The sequence below is a fragment of the Aquarana catesbeiana genome, linkage group LG02 (assembly GCF_042186555.1).
Source record: "Aquarana catesbeiana isolate 2022-GZ linkage group LG02, ASM4218655v1, whole genome shotgun sequence".
NCBI lineage: Eukaryota > Metazoa > Chordata > Amphibia > Anura > Ranidae > Aquarana > Aquarana catesbeiana.
This window is the reverse complement of record NC_133325.1, coordinates 434,825,507-434,844,342: the sequence shown is the minus strand read 5'-3', so window position 1 is coordinate 434,844,342 and position 18,836 is coordinate 434,825,507.

The following is an 18,836-nucleotide window of genomic DNA, read 5'->3' as shown; positions in this document are numbered from 1 at the left end:
CTCTCTGTAGAGGAAGACCCAGAGCCCATGTGCCCTTCAGATATAAATAAAGTCACCAGCATGCATTTGGGGCACTTCCCCTTCTAATTGGTCAGGGCTGTATAGACATCCATGCTCTCATCTGCCAGCTTTCCCTCCACTATCCAGTATACTCTATAGCTTTTGGATCAGTGTGAAACTTTCAAGGCAGCATTAGCAGCACCAGAACACTGAACAGACTCTATCAATCAATCCCAGCCTCTGTTAAGCAGACAGCACATACAGTGGGGACGGAAAGTATTCAGACCCACTTACATTTTTCACTCTTTGTTATATTGCAGCTATTTGCTAAAATCATTTAAGTTAATTTTTTTCCTCATTAATGTACACACAGCACCCCATATTGACAGAAAAACACAGATTGTTGGCATTTTTGCAGATTTATTAAAAAGGAAAAACCGAAATATCACATGGTTCTAAGTACTCAGACCCTTTGCTATGACACTCATATATTTAACTCATGTGCTGTCCATTTCTTCTGATCATCCTTGAGATGGTTCTACACCTTCATTTGAGTCCAGCTGTGTTTGATTATACTGATTGGACTTGATTAGGAAAGCCACACACCTGTATATATAAGACCTTACAGCTCACAGTGCATATGTCAGAGCAAATGAGAATCATGAGGTCAAAGGAACTGCCTGAAGAGCTCAGAGACAGAATTGTGACAAGGCACAGATCTGGCCAAGGTTAGAAAAAAAATTCTGCTGCACTTAAGGTTCCTAAGAGCACAGTGGCCTCCATAATCCTTAAATGGAAGATGTTTGGGATGACCAGAACCCTTCCTAGAGCTGGCCGTCCGGCCAAACTGAGCTATCGGGGGAGAAGAGCCTTGGTGAGAGAGGTAAAGAAGAACCCAAAGATCACTGTGGCTGAGCTCCAGAGATGCAGCCAGGAGATGGGAGAAAGTTGTAGTAAGTCAACCATCACTGCAGCCCTCCACCAGTCGGGGCTTTATGGCAGAGTAGCCCGACGGAAGCCTGTCCTCAGTGCAAGACACATAAAAGCCCGCATTGAGTTTGCTAAAAAAACACCTGAAGGACTCCAAGATGGTGAGAAATAAGATTCTCTGGTCTGATGAGACCAAGATAGAACTTTTTGGCCTTATTCTAAGCGGTATATGTGGAGAAAACCAGGCACTGCTCATCGCCTGTCCAATACAGTCCCAACAGTGAAGCATGGTGGCAGAAGCATCATGCCGTGGGGGTGTTTTTCAGCTGCAGGGACAGGACGACTGGTTGCAATTGAGGGAAAGATGAATGCGGCCAAGTACAGGGATATCCTGGACCAAAACCTTCTCCAGAGTGCTCAGGACCTCAGACTGGGCCGAAGGTTTACCTTCCAACAAGACAATGACCCTAAGCACACAGCTAAAATAACGAAGGAGTGGCTTCACAACAACTCCGTGACTGTTCTTAAATGGCCCAGCCAGAGCCCTGACTTAAACCCAATTGAGCATCTCTGGAGAGCCCTAAAAATGGCTGTCCACCAACGTTTGCCATCCAACCTGACAGAACTGGAGAGGATCTGCAAGGAGGAATGGCAGAGGATCCCCAAATACAGGTGTAAAAAACTTGTTGCATCTTTCCCAAAAAGACTCATGGCTGTATTAGATCAAAAGGGTGCTTCTACAAAATACTGAGCAAAGGGTCTGAATACTTAGGACCATGTGATATTTCAGTTTTTCTTTTTTAATAAATCTGCAAAAATGTCAACAATTCTGTGTTTTATGTCAATATGGGGTGCTCTGTGTACATTAATGAGGAAAAAAAATAATGATTTATGATTAATGATTAAATGATTTTAGCAAATGGCTGCAATATAAAAAAGAGTGAAAAATTTAAGGGGGTCTGAATACTTTCCGTCCCCAGTATGTTCTGACAGTGGAGTCCAACTGAATCCTCCGCTGTCACAATATAATGACACAACAGGGAGGATTCCCACATTCACTTTGAATATGTGGGTGGGGGATTCAGTTCAGTTTTTTTCTTCAGCCCGCTGGCTGAATTAATTCAGCTGAGCCATGTATGGCTAGCGTAGACAAGATATTTAGTTCTAGAAATGTAAAATAGACGATGGGATTGTTTTACAAAATGTGGATAAACGTTAAGATTTTAATCTATGTAATAAACATGTAGTCGACATTTTCTTGCATGCACTACAATATTTTTTTAAACGAGAATTACACTGTAAGCATAATTCCAGGATTAAGAATGTTTTACTCTGAAAAAATGCAATATTGTTTCCCCATCATAATAATTCAATTCAATGTCTGGAATATTTCCTAGTTGTCAAATTATTAGAACATGTTTTATTAGTAATTTGTTTATCATAGACTGTTAGAGCATCTACGATCATTCATGTGACCTTGTCTTGTCAAATCCTATTCAGTACTGCAGAGTTGTTTAAATCCTGAATTGGTAAACTTGTTTTAACTGAAGTGATACGTTTTTTATAGAACACTTTGGGCCCATGCACATGTCCCTGTTTTAAACAGATAATGCATTTTAAAAAGGTAAGTGCATTTACTGGCACAATGCATTTACCACCCACCTCCTTCTTCAATTTACATTTATTTATTAGTGTCATGGGTTCCCACAAAGTGTCAAACGTGTCAGTTAATGTCCGATTTCTGCCTCAATATAAGTTGCTGGTCATGGCCATTACTAGTATAGAAAAAAATAATATTCCATAAATATATCCCATAGTTTATAGACACTATAACATAAACCATCAACATATGCTTATTGGGATTTTTTTTTACCAAAAACATGTAGCAGAATACATATTGGCTTAAATTTATGAAGAAATTAGATGTTTTACATTTTTGTTGTTTTTTTTTTTTGTAGCAGAAAGTAAAAAATATTGTTTCTTTTTCAAAATTGTCCGACTTTTTTTGTTTATAATGCAAAAAATAAAAAGGCAGCGGTGATCAAATACCACCAAAAGAAAGTTCTATTGGTGTGAAAAATGAATGAATACGTTTTATTTGGATACAGTGTCGTATGACTGCGCAGTTGTCAGTTATAGTAAGGCAGTGCCGTATCGCCAAAAATGGCCTGCAGGGGTAAATCTTCCAGAGGTCAAGTGGTTAAACACATGTACGTGCCAGCTTCCTGCACAGTACTGTATCCCCAGCCCCATTCAGCTGTCGACCAGGGGATTACCCGACAAAAAACTAAATGTAAACAAAGGGGTCAGTGATGGTGGTGATATCATTCCTCAAATATGGCAATGCTCAAATTTGGGAAATGACTTATCACTGAGTGGGCGGAATCTGATTTCGGATTTGAAACCTGCTAGTGGACTGAATAGCGGCTTTGGATCTGTCCATTGCTGTATGCTGTCAATACAAAGTAAAGCAGACCTGATGGGGAACTAATCTCTTAGTTCCCCATCAGGCTCCGCACACTCCTAGTACAAAACTCCTCAGATATGTGCCTGTCAGTTTTACCGGCACAATGGCTGGGGAAAAAAAGAGTGCATTGAGGGTGAAGTGTCCAGTATGGACACTCCAACCTCAGTGCCGGGCACCAACAGATTTATTTACCTGTCTCTGACAGACACATCAAGTGGTTGCAAGCACTGACCATTTTGATGCAGCGCCCCATCGAAATACTGTCAACTGTCTCTGAAATGTGCATTTGTTTGGCTCAGCTTTAGAGAATAATGGTCATCCACGTAAATCTTTAGCTCAAATGCCTTGCTTGGAATGGCATCTTTCTTCTATGGTCGGGTTCTGCACATGACCACATTTTCTATAGATCTTGCACCAATCCTGAGAAGACCAGGCAAATTGCTCTAGTAGAATATGCACGATGTACTTTTTTTTTGGTGATTCTGAGGAAAGAGGCAAATGGGATTTCAGGGGTGTTAATTCATTTGTGCTATTAAAAAAACAACAATTTTTTAAGTGGACCTTTACTTAAAAAAAAAATGTTTAGTTATAATTCAGTTTTCAAGGTTTGAAGTTCACCTCTGGGCTACATTTTTACCCTGAAGGTTAAAAAAACAGCTTTTGCTGGAATTCTTGCCTCCTTTTTAGTGTCGTCCTAGCAGTACCTCTCCCACATCACAAAATATCTTTGGTCCAGCATCATTTAATCCAGGAGGCAGAGAGAGACTATATTGTGAGTGAAGTATGTCAAAGACCTGCCCTTATTTCACCACTGAGCTGAAGTTTAAACAGTACAGATATTTTTTGCCTTAACGAAGACTTACACCTTTTTTTAATCTCTTTATAGTTCTGTACCCCTACATGTTATGATTTATGCTTGACAATTCTTTAAAAGGAGAAGTATAGCTAAAGCTTTTTTTCCAGTTTGTTCTCCACTTCTTTGATCTGTTTAAGGCTGATGTCACAGAGCTGTTCTAGGCTCTGAAAAGAACCCGACCATATAGTCAGTATCTACCCAGAAGCCTGGACCAGCACCTGGCTCAGCCTCTCAGCAATCCACTGAGAGCCCGAGCCAGCCCCTCACGCTCCTGTGAGCCCTGGAGGGGCAGAGCAGAGAGCCGGTGACTGACAGTCCCTGCCTCTCTACTCACAAAACACTGAGAACTCAGTTGTCAGTCTTAGAGCCAGCGGGGGACAGATGCAACATCAAATTGATGCTGCATCCACATATGTGAGTATGTTTTTGTTTTTTGTTTTTATTTAACCCATACATCTTGTTTAAAACACCCCTTCTCTCTTGCTAAAAATGCTACTTCTTGCTCTACTCTCCGGTGCTCTGTACTGTCCTCATACAAGTCTATAGGAATGCAAAACAGCTGAAGAAGGTCAGCTACACCTGTAATAACTTCTGAATCATCTTAGACTATTCTCATATTGATTTACTCATCTATCCCATTGACAAAGGCCCTTGCAGTCTCACCCTTAATCACATGTCCTGGAACAGACTTTTATTGCAGAGAAGGGGATGGATGCGTCAGACCAGATCTCTAAAGCTGGCCATAGACAGAGCAAAAGTCGTTTGATTCCCCCGTCAACACAGACAGTGTTAACGGGGAAATCCCTTCCGCGGAGCCATTGTGTTTTTCCGGGGGAAGCCGTCCCCACCAGGAGAACACAGTGATTATTGCTATTAGTTATAACAGCTGCTAGCAATAATTGTAGGTAAAATCCGACAGGCTGACGTACCCAAGTTGATCGATTGATCGACTTGGGTACATTCAGTTTACCCATACATAGTTTGAATCTCATCCTGTTCCTGCTGAACAAACTGAGATTCAAACTGTCTATGGCCGGCATTACTGGGAGAAATTATTGGTCATATTTAGACAACCTGCAGAGCTGTAAAATTGTTAACAGGACTACATGTACAGGTATATATGTTAATGGTTCTAATTTGGCTTTAAAGTGGTTGTACAGTCACTCTGCCTAATCATAAGAATCCCCTCTGTTATAGGCAGCTATTTTGCACAGTGTCTCCGTTTTTATAAAAACTATGCAGCGCAATACCTTATTTCAAAATGCCGCTGTGTAGTCACGTGACCACACAAAGTTCTCCTTCCCTAATCTGAGGACTACAGCGGGAGGGTCAGCAGCCATGATTACCGTGGTCAGCACACACAAGGGGACACAGGAACAGGCATGATCAACTAGGTATTTTACTTTATTCTACTAGGTATTTTACAGCATAGCTAGGGACAAATTACTCCGCACAAGCACTATGCTGTATATCATGCTTTAAAGGAACAGGATCTTTTTCTTTTTTTTTTTTTTTTTTAGGGTTACAACCGCTTTAAGAGAAACTAATACATACTAATGCCGCGTACACACGGTCGGAATTTCCAACAACAAATGTTCGATGGGAGCTTGTTGTCGGAAATTCCGACTGTGTGTAGGCTCCATTGGACATTTTCTGTCGGAATTTCCGACAAACAAAATTTGAGATCTGGATCTCAAATTTTCCGACAACAAAATCCGTTGTCGGAAATTCCGATCGTGTGTACACAATTCCGATGCACAAAATTCCACGCATGCTCGGAATCAAGCAGAAGAGCCGCACTGGCTAATGAACTTGAATTTTCTCAGCTCGTCATACGTGTTGTACGTTACCGCGTTCTTGACGCTCGGAATTTCCAACAACATTTATGTGACCATGTGTATGCAAGACAAGTTTGAGCCAACATCCGTTGGAAAAAAAACATGGATTTTGTTGTCGGAATGTGCGATCGTGTGTACACGGCATTACTGTAGTATAAATCCTTTGAGAGCTGTTGATCTGTTGTACCAGCAGTCCCCAGATAATGTGCAATAGTCATTATTCTCTATGAGGAAGCATGTGACTTGCCTACCCCACCATTCACCTGATGAATCCTAGAATTTGGCAGGAAATCAGCTGAAGATGCATTGAATGAGCCAAAGAGCTAAAGACTGTAAACATAGCCATAGTAAACCATGTGCTTGCTTTGAAGTCCAGAAGCACAGTGGATCCAGACCTGTTTGACTCAGGGTTACCAACCTACACAATTTTTTAACTGACAAAACACAAAAAATGTATTGACAAGGCACATTTTTTACTGACAACATGAAATATAACAGAAACTCCTATTAGAAACCAAGACAATCAACAATAAAACATGTACAAATTAACAATACCCATTACAAGTAATCTGCCTAATCTAAAATAAAAAAGTCAAAACAGCGTAAAAAAATGCAAGCATAAATAGGATTATGAAAGACCTAAATAATCTAGAGATGGAGGAGAAAAACAAGTTTTGTGAAGCACATAATGCATCATGGCAAACATTGCTCATGGTCAGATTGATCCTAACAGTGGGAGGAGCTTAAAGTAGCATTCCAGTCAAATCCTAATGTAGCAAGGTCCCAGGACTCCTTTATTCTAATGAGAACCTCCAGAGCCAGGGACAGCCGACATCCTTCTGTATAGAGTGGGTTGCAAGGCATAATGGATGTAATGCAAGGTAGATTCATGGACGCCAGACACTTCTTGAATGCAAAGAAATGTATTTTCTCTTGAACAGAATGCTGGGAGAGAGCTTAGGGTCAGGATACCCTTAGGTATTTGCAATGTTAATTGGCAGATTCCGAGACTTCTACAGGTAGACTGCCATGCAGGGAAAGGCATCCAGCAAGACACCACATCTGCATGTGTAGGAGCGCTGTCTCCTATGGCAACAGTCTTAGAACAGTTGCTAACACAAGTTGTAACAAACTCCTATACTTTTTATACAATAACTTCTTGTAGATCCCCAGCCCACTGAGCCCCCAGTCTTTCTCACTAGACTGGCTGATTCACTGCCACTGAATCCCTTGAGCTCTTCTAATCTTCTTACTTTAGTATCCTCCTCAAGCGTCACACCCACTTCCCTGCTGGGTTATCTGGCTTGGCACTCCAGATACTCTACAAGTGTCACCCCACTGGCTGGGTCCTTGGCTTGGCACCTGCTGAAGTTTCCCGGTTCTTCACCGTCCCCGGTTGGTGAAAATACTGCTCCGGTACTTGCTTCAGCTACTCACTGTGGTCCCTGGTAACAAGGTGGTTGGTCCCTTAGTGGCGACAGCTTACCCTCTACTTCTGACCATGACAGGTTCTCTGCAGAACCATCACTTCTGGTTGGACTGCAAGCCGCAATCCCAACACTACGCTGCTCTCTTGCTTCTGGATAGGCCCTCAAACAGTCTAGCAGCCAGATGTGCCCAGGCTAGGCCCAAATTCTGGTCTAGCAGCCCGGGCAGCACAACACAAGTCCACCCAGACAGCCATCCAAGTGGCACAGAACCCCGATCACCTGACCCCCACCAAAATATATAGGTTCTCCCAGCAGGCCAAGGGATTTAAGAAAACCCCGGCCAATTGGCTGAAATACCCCATGTAGCGGTGTAGTTGCCACTAGTAACATATCACCCCGCTGCCAGACTCCCATATATATCTTGCAGAGACAATGAACAGTCATTTGGTTTTTTTTGTTTATTGGGGGGTACAACTTGGTTGGGGGAAAGGGGTATATGGAATGCCCATAGAACAGATCACTTTGCCATCATAATTAGAGATTTTATAAAGTTAGCACACAGTTTGAGCCTGAAGAAATGATGCGCATGTTTAACAGCTACAGTCTTTTCTTTCTGCATCACCCTGCAGACTATTTCTCCTCCTCTGCGTAACTCCTGCGGACTATTGCTTCCAGAACTTCCTCATCAGTTACCGTGTAAAGATAAGGACTTCACCCATGACCGTGTAAGGGTGATGTTTCCAGAAATCCTCTCCTCCTGCACAAACTTATACTGAAGCACATTAAGTTCCTGTCACATATTCTTCTGTAAGCAAAAGAACCCACTCTGAATAGTTTCTCATGCTAACTCTGGTTGCTCGCTGCTACTAGGCCAGAGGCCTGCAGTACCTCTCCCCAGAGGCCTAGTAGTTTAAAAGCATGTTTAGAACAGTGGACTACTGTTCCCAGCTAGCCCAGCTTGCAAATCCCGTGCCCTCAGGCCACATCAATTTGACACTAATCCCCACAGTCTCTCCTCTGATCCAGGACTACTCATCAATGACGTAATGATGAGGACTTTACTAATGACTGTATAAAAGTGAAGATCCCTCACAGACTTCCTGGCACATCCAGCCCTTCGCTGTGGTACACTCACCGACCTTTCTCTGCCCTTAGTCCATGATGAAGAACTTAACTGGACCGTACGTTCCGACAGCTTCTCCTGCCACTCTGCTCCAGGAATTCCACATCAATGAATGTGTAAAGATGCAGAATTCACCAATGCCCTGTAAAGGTGAAGTTCCCTCACAGCGCTCCCGGGCCTCCTTTCGCGATTGGCGCACCCCCCCCAGATGCTGCTGTTAGCCGACAACTTCCCCACAGTGGCATGTTACCTCAGCTTACATAGGAGGCCCGCCCCCCTGCCAATACCAGTTGGGGATTGGTCAGGGCTCCCACATGAGCTGCCCGCCACTCCAGTTCCAGGCCCTGCTCCCTGGAAGCAGGGGAGGCGCCTCAGAACTAGAGCACAGGTGGTCACACCCACTGCTACTCTAACTACTCCCTGCTCCCAGATGATCAAAACAGACAGGCCTAGCTTAGAGCATAGGCCTGCCTAAATGTACCTGTGCTGACAGTTTCCCTAGCAAAAAATCCTATGCTAGCACCTACCTATTGGTAGAGGGTGCTACACCTATATACTCCTAATCGGTCCTTGCTTTGCCCTTGTCTTATCGAAAGAGAGAGAGAGAGAGACAGAGAGAGAAGAAAATTGGCTGTCAAAAATTGCTTTACGACAATATGATCATTAGTACACAGCTTTCAGGAGCCAATCACGACAGTTCATGTAACAATATCCGAAGGGACAAGCACAAGAGCTTTTCTAGGATGATAGCACAGCGAACAATGTTTGTTTATTTAGTACAGTATTCAACTGTAGAAAATCAGAAGATCAAGGCCATGCATGTTCAAAAACTAAATAGATTACAATACATTACATCTCTTCTGAAGTTGTATTCTGTCGTATGAGAATTTTGTAACTTTAGTAACCCCTTTATTTTCGATTTGAGACTAATATGAAGAAGATCATTAGTCCGATATTCTCATTGTATGTATGCAGCTTTAGTCTGTTATTTTTCAAAAGTTCTATGGAAGATGTATTAGATACAGGGATGTGACAAACCATTTACCACTGACAGGGGTGCTTACGATGATCAGCTTTCATTTATTCATGTAAAACCTTTATCTCAAAATGGAAAAAAAAAAAAACAGTGTGAGCTGGAGTTTAGCTTCAATTTTTGGAAGATTCCAAATTTGCCAGTACATCTACCACTTCCCTCCCCCCAGACTGCCAATGTTATTACTCGAAGGTGCCCCCTGTGGTCCTTCCTGCAGAGTGGGGGCACGCTAATACCAGGTGAAAACAGAGGGAAAAAGCCTGAAAAAAAGAAAACAAATGCAGCCATCACATCTAATGTTTGCTAAGCTGCAATATATTACATTTTTGGTTTTGGGTTTAATACTGCTTTAATATTATGTAGAACTAAAGGTATTGCCTTTGAGATAAAGATTTGAGAGATGCGATAGTATATCAATTATTTTGCAATGGGGCTCCATCACACGTAGCTACAGACTTTGCCTGCAGCTTACATAAAAAAAAGCTTTCATGCCATGCCTGATATTTATACATGTTTTTTTCATAAGCTGTAACCTTTGTACTGTTAAAAGCCTGAAATGGGGTTATAAGTAAACCTGCACTTTAAAATGCAGGCCTTTTGTAATGCATTTTAATGTTGTGGTTTTCAGCTGGTGCTACACTGTAGCCATTTATGTTTTCAGATGAATGATTTGGAAAAATGCAGTGATTATGCAGCTCAGATATCCTTAGGTTTACCTGCACTTTGATCTGCTTTAATGGCTTTTTTTTGTTGTTGAAAGAATGTCAGAAACCTTAAAAGCTATCTCATACTACTTGTATAGTCTCAACATTTTATACAGGAAATCGTAAGACCATTTCTCATCCAAAACTTTCCAGTCTTTAAACACTATACCAGAACAGATCATTCTGTAAATTACAGTATACAGCCTAGTACTCTGAAAAATGAAGGTGCAAATTAGGAGTGGTCATCGACAGTGCTTAACAAATCGTTAATGAAATAATATGCAGCAAATCCTTCATTGGCACAATAATAAGTAAATACACAACAGGGGGTGTTGAGCTGGTGAATAACAAGTAAAACAAGCACTGTGCAAATAGTAACATCTTCAGATGTCCTTGTAACCAGTGGCGGCTGCTGAATATTTGGGGGGGGGGGAGCGGCAAACACCCCCCTCCCCCCCGGCGGGTCAGACGGGAAGGCGGCGATACGTGCCTTAATCTCTGATGACGAGGCGGTGCTTGATCCTGGAAGTGACTTACTGTAATATGCAGCATGGGGGGGTTAATCTACTGCCACTGGTCACTGATGAAATAGTGGCTGACCAGTGGCAGTTAATTAACCCTGACATTGGTGCCACTTATGCAGCACAAAGGGGTTAATTAACTGCCATTGATCAGCCACTAATGCATCAGTGATCAGTGGCAGTACATTAACCCCCCCCATGCTGCATATTACAAATACCATTGGTAATTAACCACTTAAAAAGACAACCCGTCACAGTACATATACTGCTACGGGGTGGCAGCTACAGGAGTATGACGCTGCCTGTTTAAGGGTTTTGGGCTCATGCTCCCACGGCCCCGCCCACCTACTCCCCTGTGATTTGACACAGCAGGAGACTGTCAGCAGATCCCAGCCAATGATTCACGGCTGGGACCTGCTTATCAGCTGTGTCAAATCACAGCCCAGGGCTCTGTGTTGATAATCAATAAAAGGCTCTTTACAGAGGGAATGATCACTTTTTTCTTTTCCCTGCAAAGCAGGAAAAAGAACAAATTGATCTTCAGTAAAAAGCAGCACACACAGGAAACATAGTTGATTCCCATCGTAAGTTGTTGATCGACGCCATTACTAGTATAAAAAAAAATCCAAAATATATCCTATTGTTTGTAGGCATCTTAGCTTTCACACAAACCAATTATTATATACTGATTGTTTACCAACGACAATACATTTTGCCCTAAATTTATAAAGATTTTTTTTTTTTTTTTTTGTCATTGGATGTCTTATAGCAGTAGTGGTAGTAGTGGTGTGCAAATACCACCAAAAGAAAGCTTTATTTGTGTGAAAAAAAATGATTGCAATTGCCAGTTACAGTAACGCAGTTCTAAATAGCAAAAAATGGACCGATCATGAAGCGGGTAAAATCTTCTGGAGCTCAAGTGGTTAATTAACCCCCGCACCCCCAGAGAGTTAACCACTCCAGCCAGTTCACATGGGGATTGCAGACACTGCGATTTGCTGCGTTATTATTTTAAAGCACTTTAAGTGCCTCCAATAAAAATACATATAATTAAAATGTGTGAGTGAACTCTGTTCCTATCAAATTAAACCTAACTTAATTTGTATTGTTTTAAGTACTTTCTTGTTTTGTGCTTCTAAAAAAAAAAAAAAAAAACATTAAAATCCTTGCGTCCGGCCCCTGCATGGAAATTAGTGGCCGGGCGCATGGATTAGGCCTGCGCCCTTAATGAAGCAGCCGCCACTGCTTGTAACCATGATCCAGCATAACATTTTCTGCTACTGAATAGTCCCCTCCTGGCCTAGCTTCTATATGTTTATCCTACTTCGTATTAGTATCTACAGTAGCAACTACAGGAATATGAGCAGCAATTATCGTTCCATCTATTTGTATGGCCTGGCTTGTGAAGTGGAAAATAGACAATAGGGTTGTAGCAACACAAAAAAGGTTTATCAACAGAAAATCTTGAAATTAAGCAAAGTAGCAGATAATCTGAGAGTTTATCCTTTGAGTAAATGTGCTTTTTTTTTTGTTCATTTTCAGTAACAAGATCAACATCTGCAAAAACAACTGCATTAGATTTGGGTTATGGGAAAAATCTAGGCAAACTGATACTGCTTAAAGTGTCACTAAACCTGCATCATAAAAAATATCAGTAAATCTTTTATTACATGTTGTTCATACTCATTCAGTCACTATGAGATTAGTTTTCTGTATCTGCAAAAAACATGGTTGATCGTACTCCTTTCTATCGCCCCCTTCTGCCCATGTCCCCAATTCAGCTAGGGATTTTGCAGAGCAGTGTTGGCAACTCTGTACATGCTCAGTTTCTATGCTGAGCATTTCCTCCCTATCACATCTGAGCAGCCCATGTGACTATAGAGTCACACATGTGGGTATATACACAGCCCACAGTGACAGCCTACTCCCTCCTTCCTCCTCCATGCCCACTAACCAGTTAAACACAATGGGGGCAGGATATTACATGTAGATTAATGGAGGCTCACCTCCCTCCTTTTCTAAGACACAGGCTGGAGGGGCGTGGCACAGCTTGTAACTGGCAGAAATCCACCCACACCATGGTATTTCCACAAAATAATAAATATTTTATTTCTAATATATATTTGTATGACAATTTAAAATACTTTATTGATATTAATTATGTGGGTGTATACACAGTGGTAGATTACAGCCCATTCCCTCCCTCCCTCCTTCCTCCTCCATGCCCATTAACCAGCTAAACATAATGGGGGTGGGATATTACATGTAGATTATTGGAGACTTCACCTCCCTCCTATTCTAAGACACAGGCTGGAGGGGTGTGACAAATGTGAAGCCTGTAACTGGCAGAAATCCACCCACACCATGTTATTGCCAAAAAAATAAAAAAAGATTTGATTTCAAATATATATTTGTATGACAATTTAAACAGCATATTGATATTAATTATTTATTTTTACTCTGTATTCCAAAGGCTGTTTTTTTTTTTTTTAATTTTGAGCATGTGACCAGCAGCAGAGGACTAAAAGCTCCTCCTGCTTACGTTTTCCTGTAGACAGGCTGGGATGGGAATGAGTCATGTGACAGCTGTATATCGATTAGGAAAAAGTTACTTAGATTTTTCTTTTTTTTTAAATTAAAACAATTACAGTACCATCATCCACATACAGAAAGAGGAGGGGGAATGTAAATTAAACAGTGTGTGTTTAGTATCACTTTAATGCATTCTTCTTGCTCTTACCTCGTTATTTTGAGGGACACAGGAAGTCTTTTACCTTTAAGTTATACTGTCAAGTTATACTGTCAACTATGAGAGGATCGAACACTTTCAAAAACTGTAGGCCTGCCCAGGATAACCCCTCCTACTACCAGCATGTCTCAGTTGTTTGCTAGTGTCCTAGGAGAATGGACTTCTTTCCTTCGGCTTTGCTGTAGGCTAATTTTACAAGTGTCAATTTTTTCTTTGGTGTGCTGTGTCCAGACTCTGCTGGACTGAAAGTAGGCCCGGCCGAGCACCAGAAGCTACCTCAGTTTTTAAATTGTTGACAACCTTTAAAAAACCTGCTATCTTCTGGTTCCAACTGTGCAAGGGGTTAATGAACAAACTTTCTTACAACATTCTTTCCCTGAGAATTTTTGTTTGAAATGCTTACCTTTGACTTTGCTTTGCCAAACTGTGGCTGATTGGTCAAAGTCTATTAGAAGGTTTTTTTTTTTACTACTTAGGTTAATCCCTTGGTTCTTCAATGTTTGGAGAATGGTTATTACTTTAAATTATAGTTGTGAGGGGCTGCTGGGGTTTCCCATCTCATCTCCTGTATGAGTACGCATGTGGCTGCTCTGCCTGGCCTTTAAATTACAACATCTCTTTGATCCCAGTCCGCCTGCAAGGTCTGAAGCTATAGGTACCCAACACACTCAGACAAACCTTCCCCAGCATGAAGATATACCCTCACTTTTTAAAGTAGGGGTTGTATGTCAGCCTTTACAGACACTGCAAAAACTTTCATCTCAGATGCTTGGGTGGAGGAAATGATTTCCAGGGGCTACCCAGTAGAATTTCACTCCAAGGCCTCTCCACCACTTCTTCCTTCTGCCTTTTTATATCACCTCACAGATTAACAGATTTCCATGTTTTCATTTCCCCAATTCCTGTCGCCTAATGGTTTCAGGGTTTTACTCCAACCTGTTCACAGTTCTGAAACCCAAATGGGGCATATGCCCCATCTTGAATCTCAAAGTGCTGAATGTCTTCATTTGAGCTCTGAAATTTTTCATGGAATCCACTAGGTCTATCATAACCTCCTTCAACTGGAACGTATCTTGTTTTCTGTGGACATAAGGGATGCAGATATGCATGTCTCCATCTATGCAGCACACCAGCCTTTCCTAAACTTTTAAAGGGGTCTTGCAGTTTGTGGCCCTTATAGCCTTGACTGTCGAGACATTACATTTGTTTTATATACCAATGGCCTCCCACGCCTTGAGTAAAGCCTTGTTTCAGGGAGTGCCCCATGTGGCTTCCCCTGTTTGTTCCTCTGTAACTAGGGATCTGAATCAGCTTGTTGTGCTGCAAAAACCACTGTTTGAACTCATTAGAGATTTTTCTTTTCTTATGCTCACCCACAAAGTGATGTTCCTTGTAGCCATCACCTTGCTTTAGCCTGTTAGGAATCCTTGTTGGTCTTACATAGAGACAAGATGTTGTTGACCATTAGGATTTCTTTCTTCCCCAAGGTAGTCTCTGCCTTTCACTTCAACCAGTAAAACATTCTTCTCAGTCTAGTTCCAGTTCACCCCAAGTAAATTTCACTCTATTGCCTGGATGTGGTTCAGACCTTGGAACGCCCTAGTAAAGGTTCACTGGTTTCTAGTTTTACCATTTACCTTTGGCTCATGTAGATAATCATCCAAGTTTCTTGTGTCAGGGGTTGGGTTCCATTCTCTCCTGTCAGGGTGCACTCTGCTAGGTTGGTGGGTGCTCCTTGGACTTTTCAGAATCAATCAACTGTTTCCCAGATTTTCAAGACTGCCACCTAGTCTTTTACTCACATGTTCTTTATTGATTTTTTTTTCAAGCTCACAACAATTTTTAATACCAGGCATATGGATTTGGATCAAAAGCTGGTGCTCACATTCTAAAATTACTAGCTGATAGAAATAATAATTTGTTTAGAATGTGACAAGTTTACTTTAGGTAGGTATAAAATAAAGAGATTCTGATAGGCTAAAGGGCAATTATATTGTTTGCATTACCTACATTTCTATTTTATTTACAATTGCATTCAGAGTTTTTTTTTTTAAAGCATACCTATGGTCAAATTTGAAATCATCTATTAATTTCCACATTTTGTTTCAATTATTTCTAGCCTGCTCATGCCTAATCTGAACCATCTTGATACATCTTGACACATATTCTTTAAATTCTACCAGGTGGATATTGTGACCTCAAGTATGAGGTCCTTCAGGTAGCTCTTTGAGCTGCAGGCCATGCAGATTTTTCTGCTGTTTTACTAGGCCTGTTAGTGTCTGTTTGCTGTGTTGCCAACTCCTCAGTTGAACTGCTTATGGACAACCCAAAGATGAAAGACTTTCTGTGTTCCTCAATTGAGGAAAAGAATATTGCTTTTTTGCACTCTCCAGGTCCTTCCATCTAAGTTTAAGAACATGCCTTTGGTACTGCATTGCTACAAAACTGAGACATGATGGTAGTAGCAGAGGTTATCCTGGAATGATCTACGTTTTTTTTTTGTTAGTTACTGTTCAATACCCCCGCAATTAGCAGTATAACCCAAAGTGAAAGACTTGCTGTGTCCCTCAATAGACTTCAAGAAAAGGATTTTACAGTGAATACCAAGACCCTGTTTTGTATATTGTTACAAACTGTTCCCTACCGCAGTCTTGCACATATCAACATTTTCACATGTTTTTCCTTTCTAGATTGATGTCCTGTTAACTTGACAGCTATTGAAGCAGTGGCTCTTTGTTGCCTCTAATTACTGTCTGTCAACTGAGGCATGATGGTAGCAGCAGTGGTTATCCTGGACTGGCTTACAGTTTTTTATTAGCCGGTGCCCAATGCTCCTGCAGGTAGCAGTATAACCCAAAGCTGAAAACATTTCCTATGTCCTCCAATATACTTCAAGTAAAGGATTTTATAGTGAATTTTATATATTGTTAGAAACTGTCCCCTAGCACAGTCTTGTAATCATCAACATTTTTTACATTTTTTTCTCTTTCTTACTGGGTGCCCTGGTATCTTCACAGTTATCGTGAAAGCAGTTGCTCTTTGTTTTCTCTAATTGTCATCTGTTGCTATCTCTACTGGAATACAACACAATAATTATAAGTTTCTTAAGTTATTTACATTTTAGTTATATCATTTAATGTTTTTTGTGGTAAAAGATTGCCAAATGACACAAGTAAGAGCAAATCAAAGAAGGACACCAATCTTAAACAACAACATTTGTAATATAAATGTAAAGATCAGGTGCACAGAATGATAACGTTATATGCTTTATTTCTGTTCTCCACCTGAGAATCCACCAGCTGCTTCTACTGCTCCATAATGACAATGTCAGATGGACATTTATTGGTCTGCATCTACACTGCCACATTTTCCTGTGACAAAATGGTTTACCTTGAAATATTTTGTAATGGATATATGAATGTGTTGGCAGATCTTTTTTTAAGGGGAAGCTACAACTTTTTTATGTAGATAAAAATGTTTTCAGTTTATAAACCATTTTTTATATCATTTTTTCCATTACTTGTATAAAATATTTATTTTACAAATGAACATTGAATAGAGAATGTTTCTATGGTGCAGTATCAGTAGAGCATATTGTGCCTTCTAATAAGAAAGTCCAGCAGTTTTAGCTGAATATCGGATTCTGTCTGATGCTTCATAAAGAACCATATCAGCAGGGAAATGGGCTGTCCCTCTTCTGACATCTATATGTCTGCTCCTTGACCCATAGGCCCCAAAAAGGCCCTGTAAAGGATCTCCCTGGGTGGCAAAGGATGCACAGGTTTTCAGTTGGGAGGTGCCAATGCCATCTACTATGTTGAGAGTAGAATGGTAAGTGTTTTTTGGACCATTTTACCGGTTTGCATGCAGTACAGCTTCCTGGCAAACCCCAGTTCAGAGTCGATTTGCTTAGCTCTTCTCATAACTTTTGCGGAATTTAGATAATTTTACATGCAAAGGTGCATGCTATGGTGCAAAAACTTTGCATTCACCATACTGCCAGGGGACAAGGCTACCATGTACACTACTTCATAAGAAAAAAAAGTGTTTTTATAATTATCAGTATTAATATACACCACTGAGTGAGTAACATTAATTATCTTGTAACAATGCCTTCTAAAATCAGTGGCATATATTAGGCAGCAAGTGAACATGTTGTCCCCGAAGTTGATATGTTAAAAGTAGAATAAATTGGCGATTTTGACAAGGGCCAAATTGTAATGGCTAGACAGCTAGATCAGAGGAACTCCAGAACTACAGTTTTTGTGGGATGTTTCCAGTCTGTAGTGGTCAGGACCTACCAAGAGTGGTCAAAGAAATGAAAACTGGTGAACTGGCAACATGGTCATGGGTGACAAAGGCTCATTGATGCACATGGGGAGTGAAGGCTGGTCTGTGTAGTCCGATGCAATAGAAGAGCTACTGTAGCTCAAATTGCTAAAAAAGTTAATGCTGGTTCCAATAGAAAGGTGTCAGAACACACAGTGCATCACAGTTTGTTGTGTATGGGGCTGTGTAGCCGCAGACTGGTCAGGGTGCCCATGCTTACTCGTGTCTACAGTCAAATGCACCTACAATGGGCACATGAGCATCAGTAATAGACCACAGAGCAATGGAAGAAGGTGGCCTGGTCTGATGAATCACATTTTTTTTTTACCAAATGTGGATGGCTGGGTACACATGCATCTCTTACCTGAGGAAGAGATGGCACCAGGATGCAGTATAGGAAGAGGGTAAGCTGGTGGATGCAGTGTGATGCTTTTAACAATGTACTGCTGGAACACATACCATCTAACTAAACATTGTTGCTGACCAAGTAAACTCCTTCATTGAAATGGCATTCCCCGATGGCAGTGGTCTCTTTCAACAGGATAATGTGCTCTGCCACACTGCAAAAATGGTTTAAGAATAGTTTGAGGAACACAACATCAAGTCTGAGGTGGTGACTAGGCCTCCACATTTTTCCAATACAATCAAAATTCTGTGATATGTGCTGGAAAAACAAGTTGGATTCATGGAGGCCCTATTTCGCAACTTACTGGACCTAAAGAATCTGCTACTGTGGGCATGGTGCCAGATACCACAGACTACCTTCAGAGATCTTGTTGTATCCATGCCTTGATGAGTCAGGGATTTTTTGGTGACAAAAGGGGGACCTACTTAATAATAGGTGGGTGGTCATAAT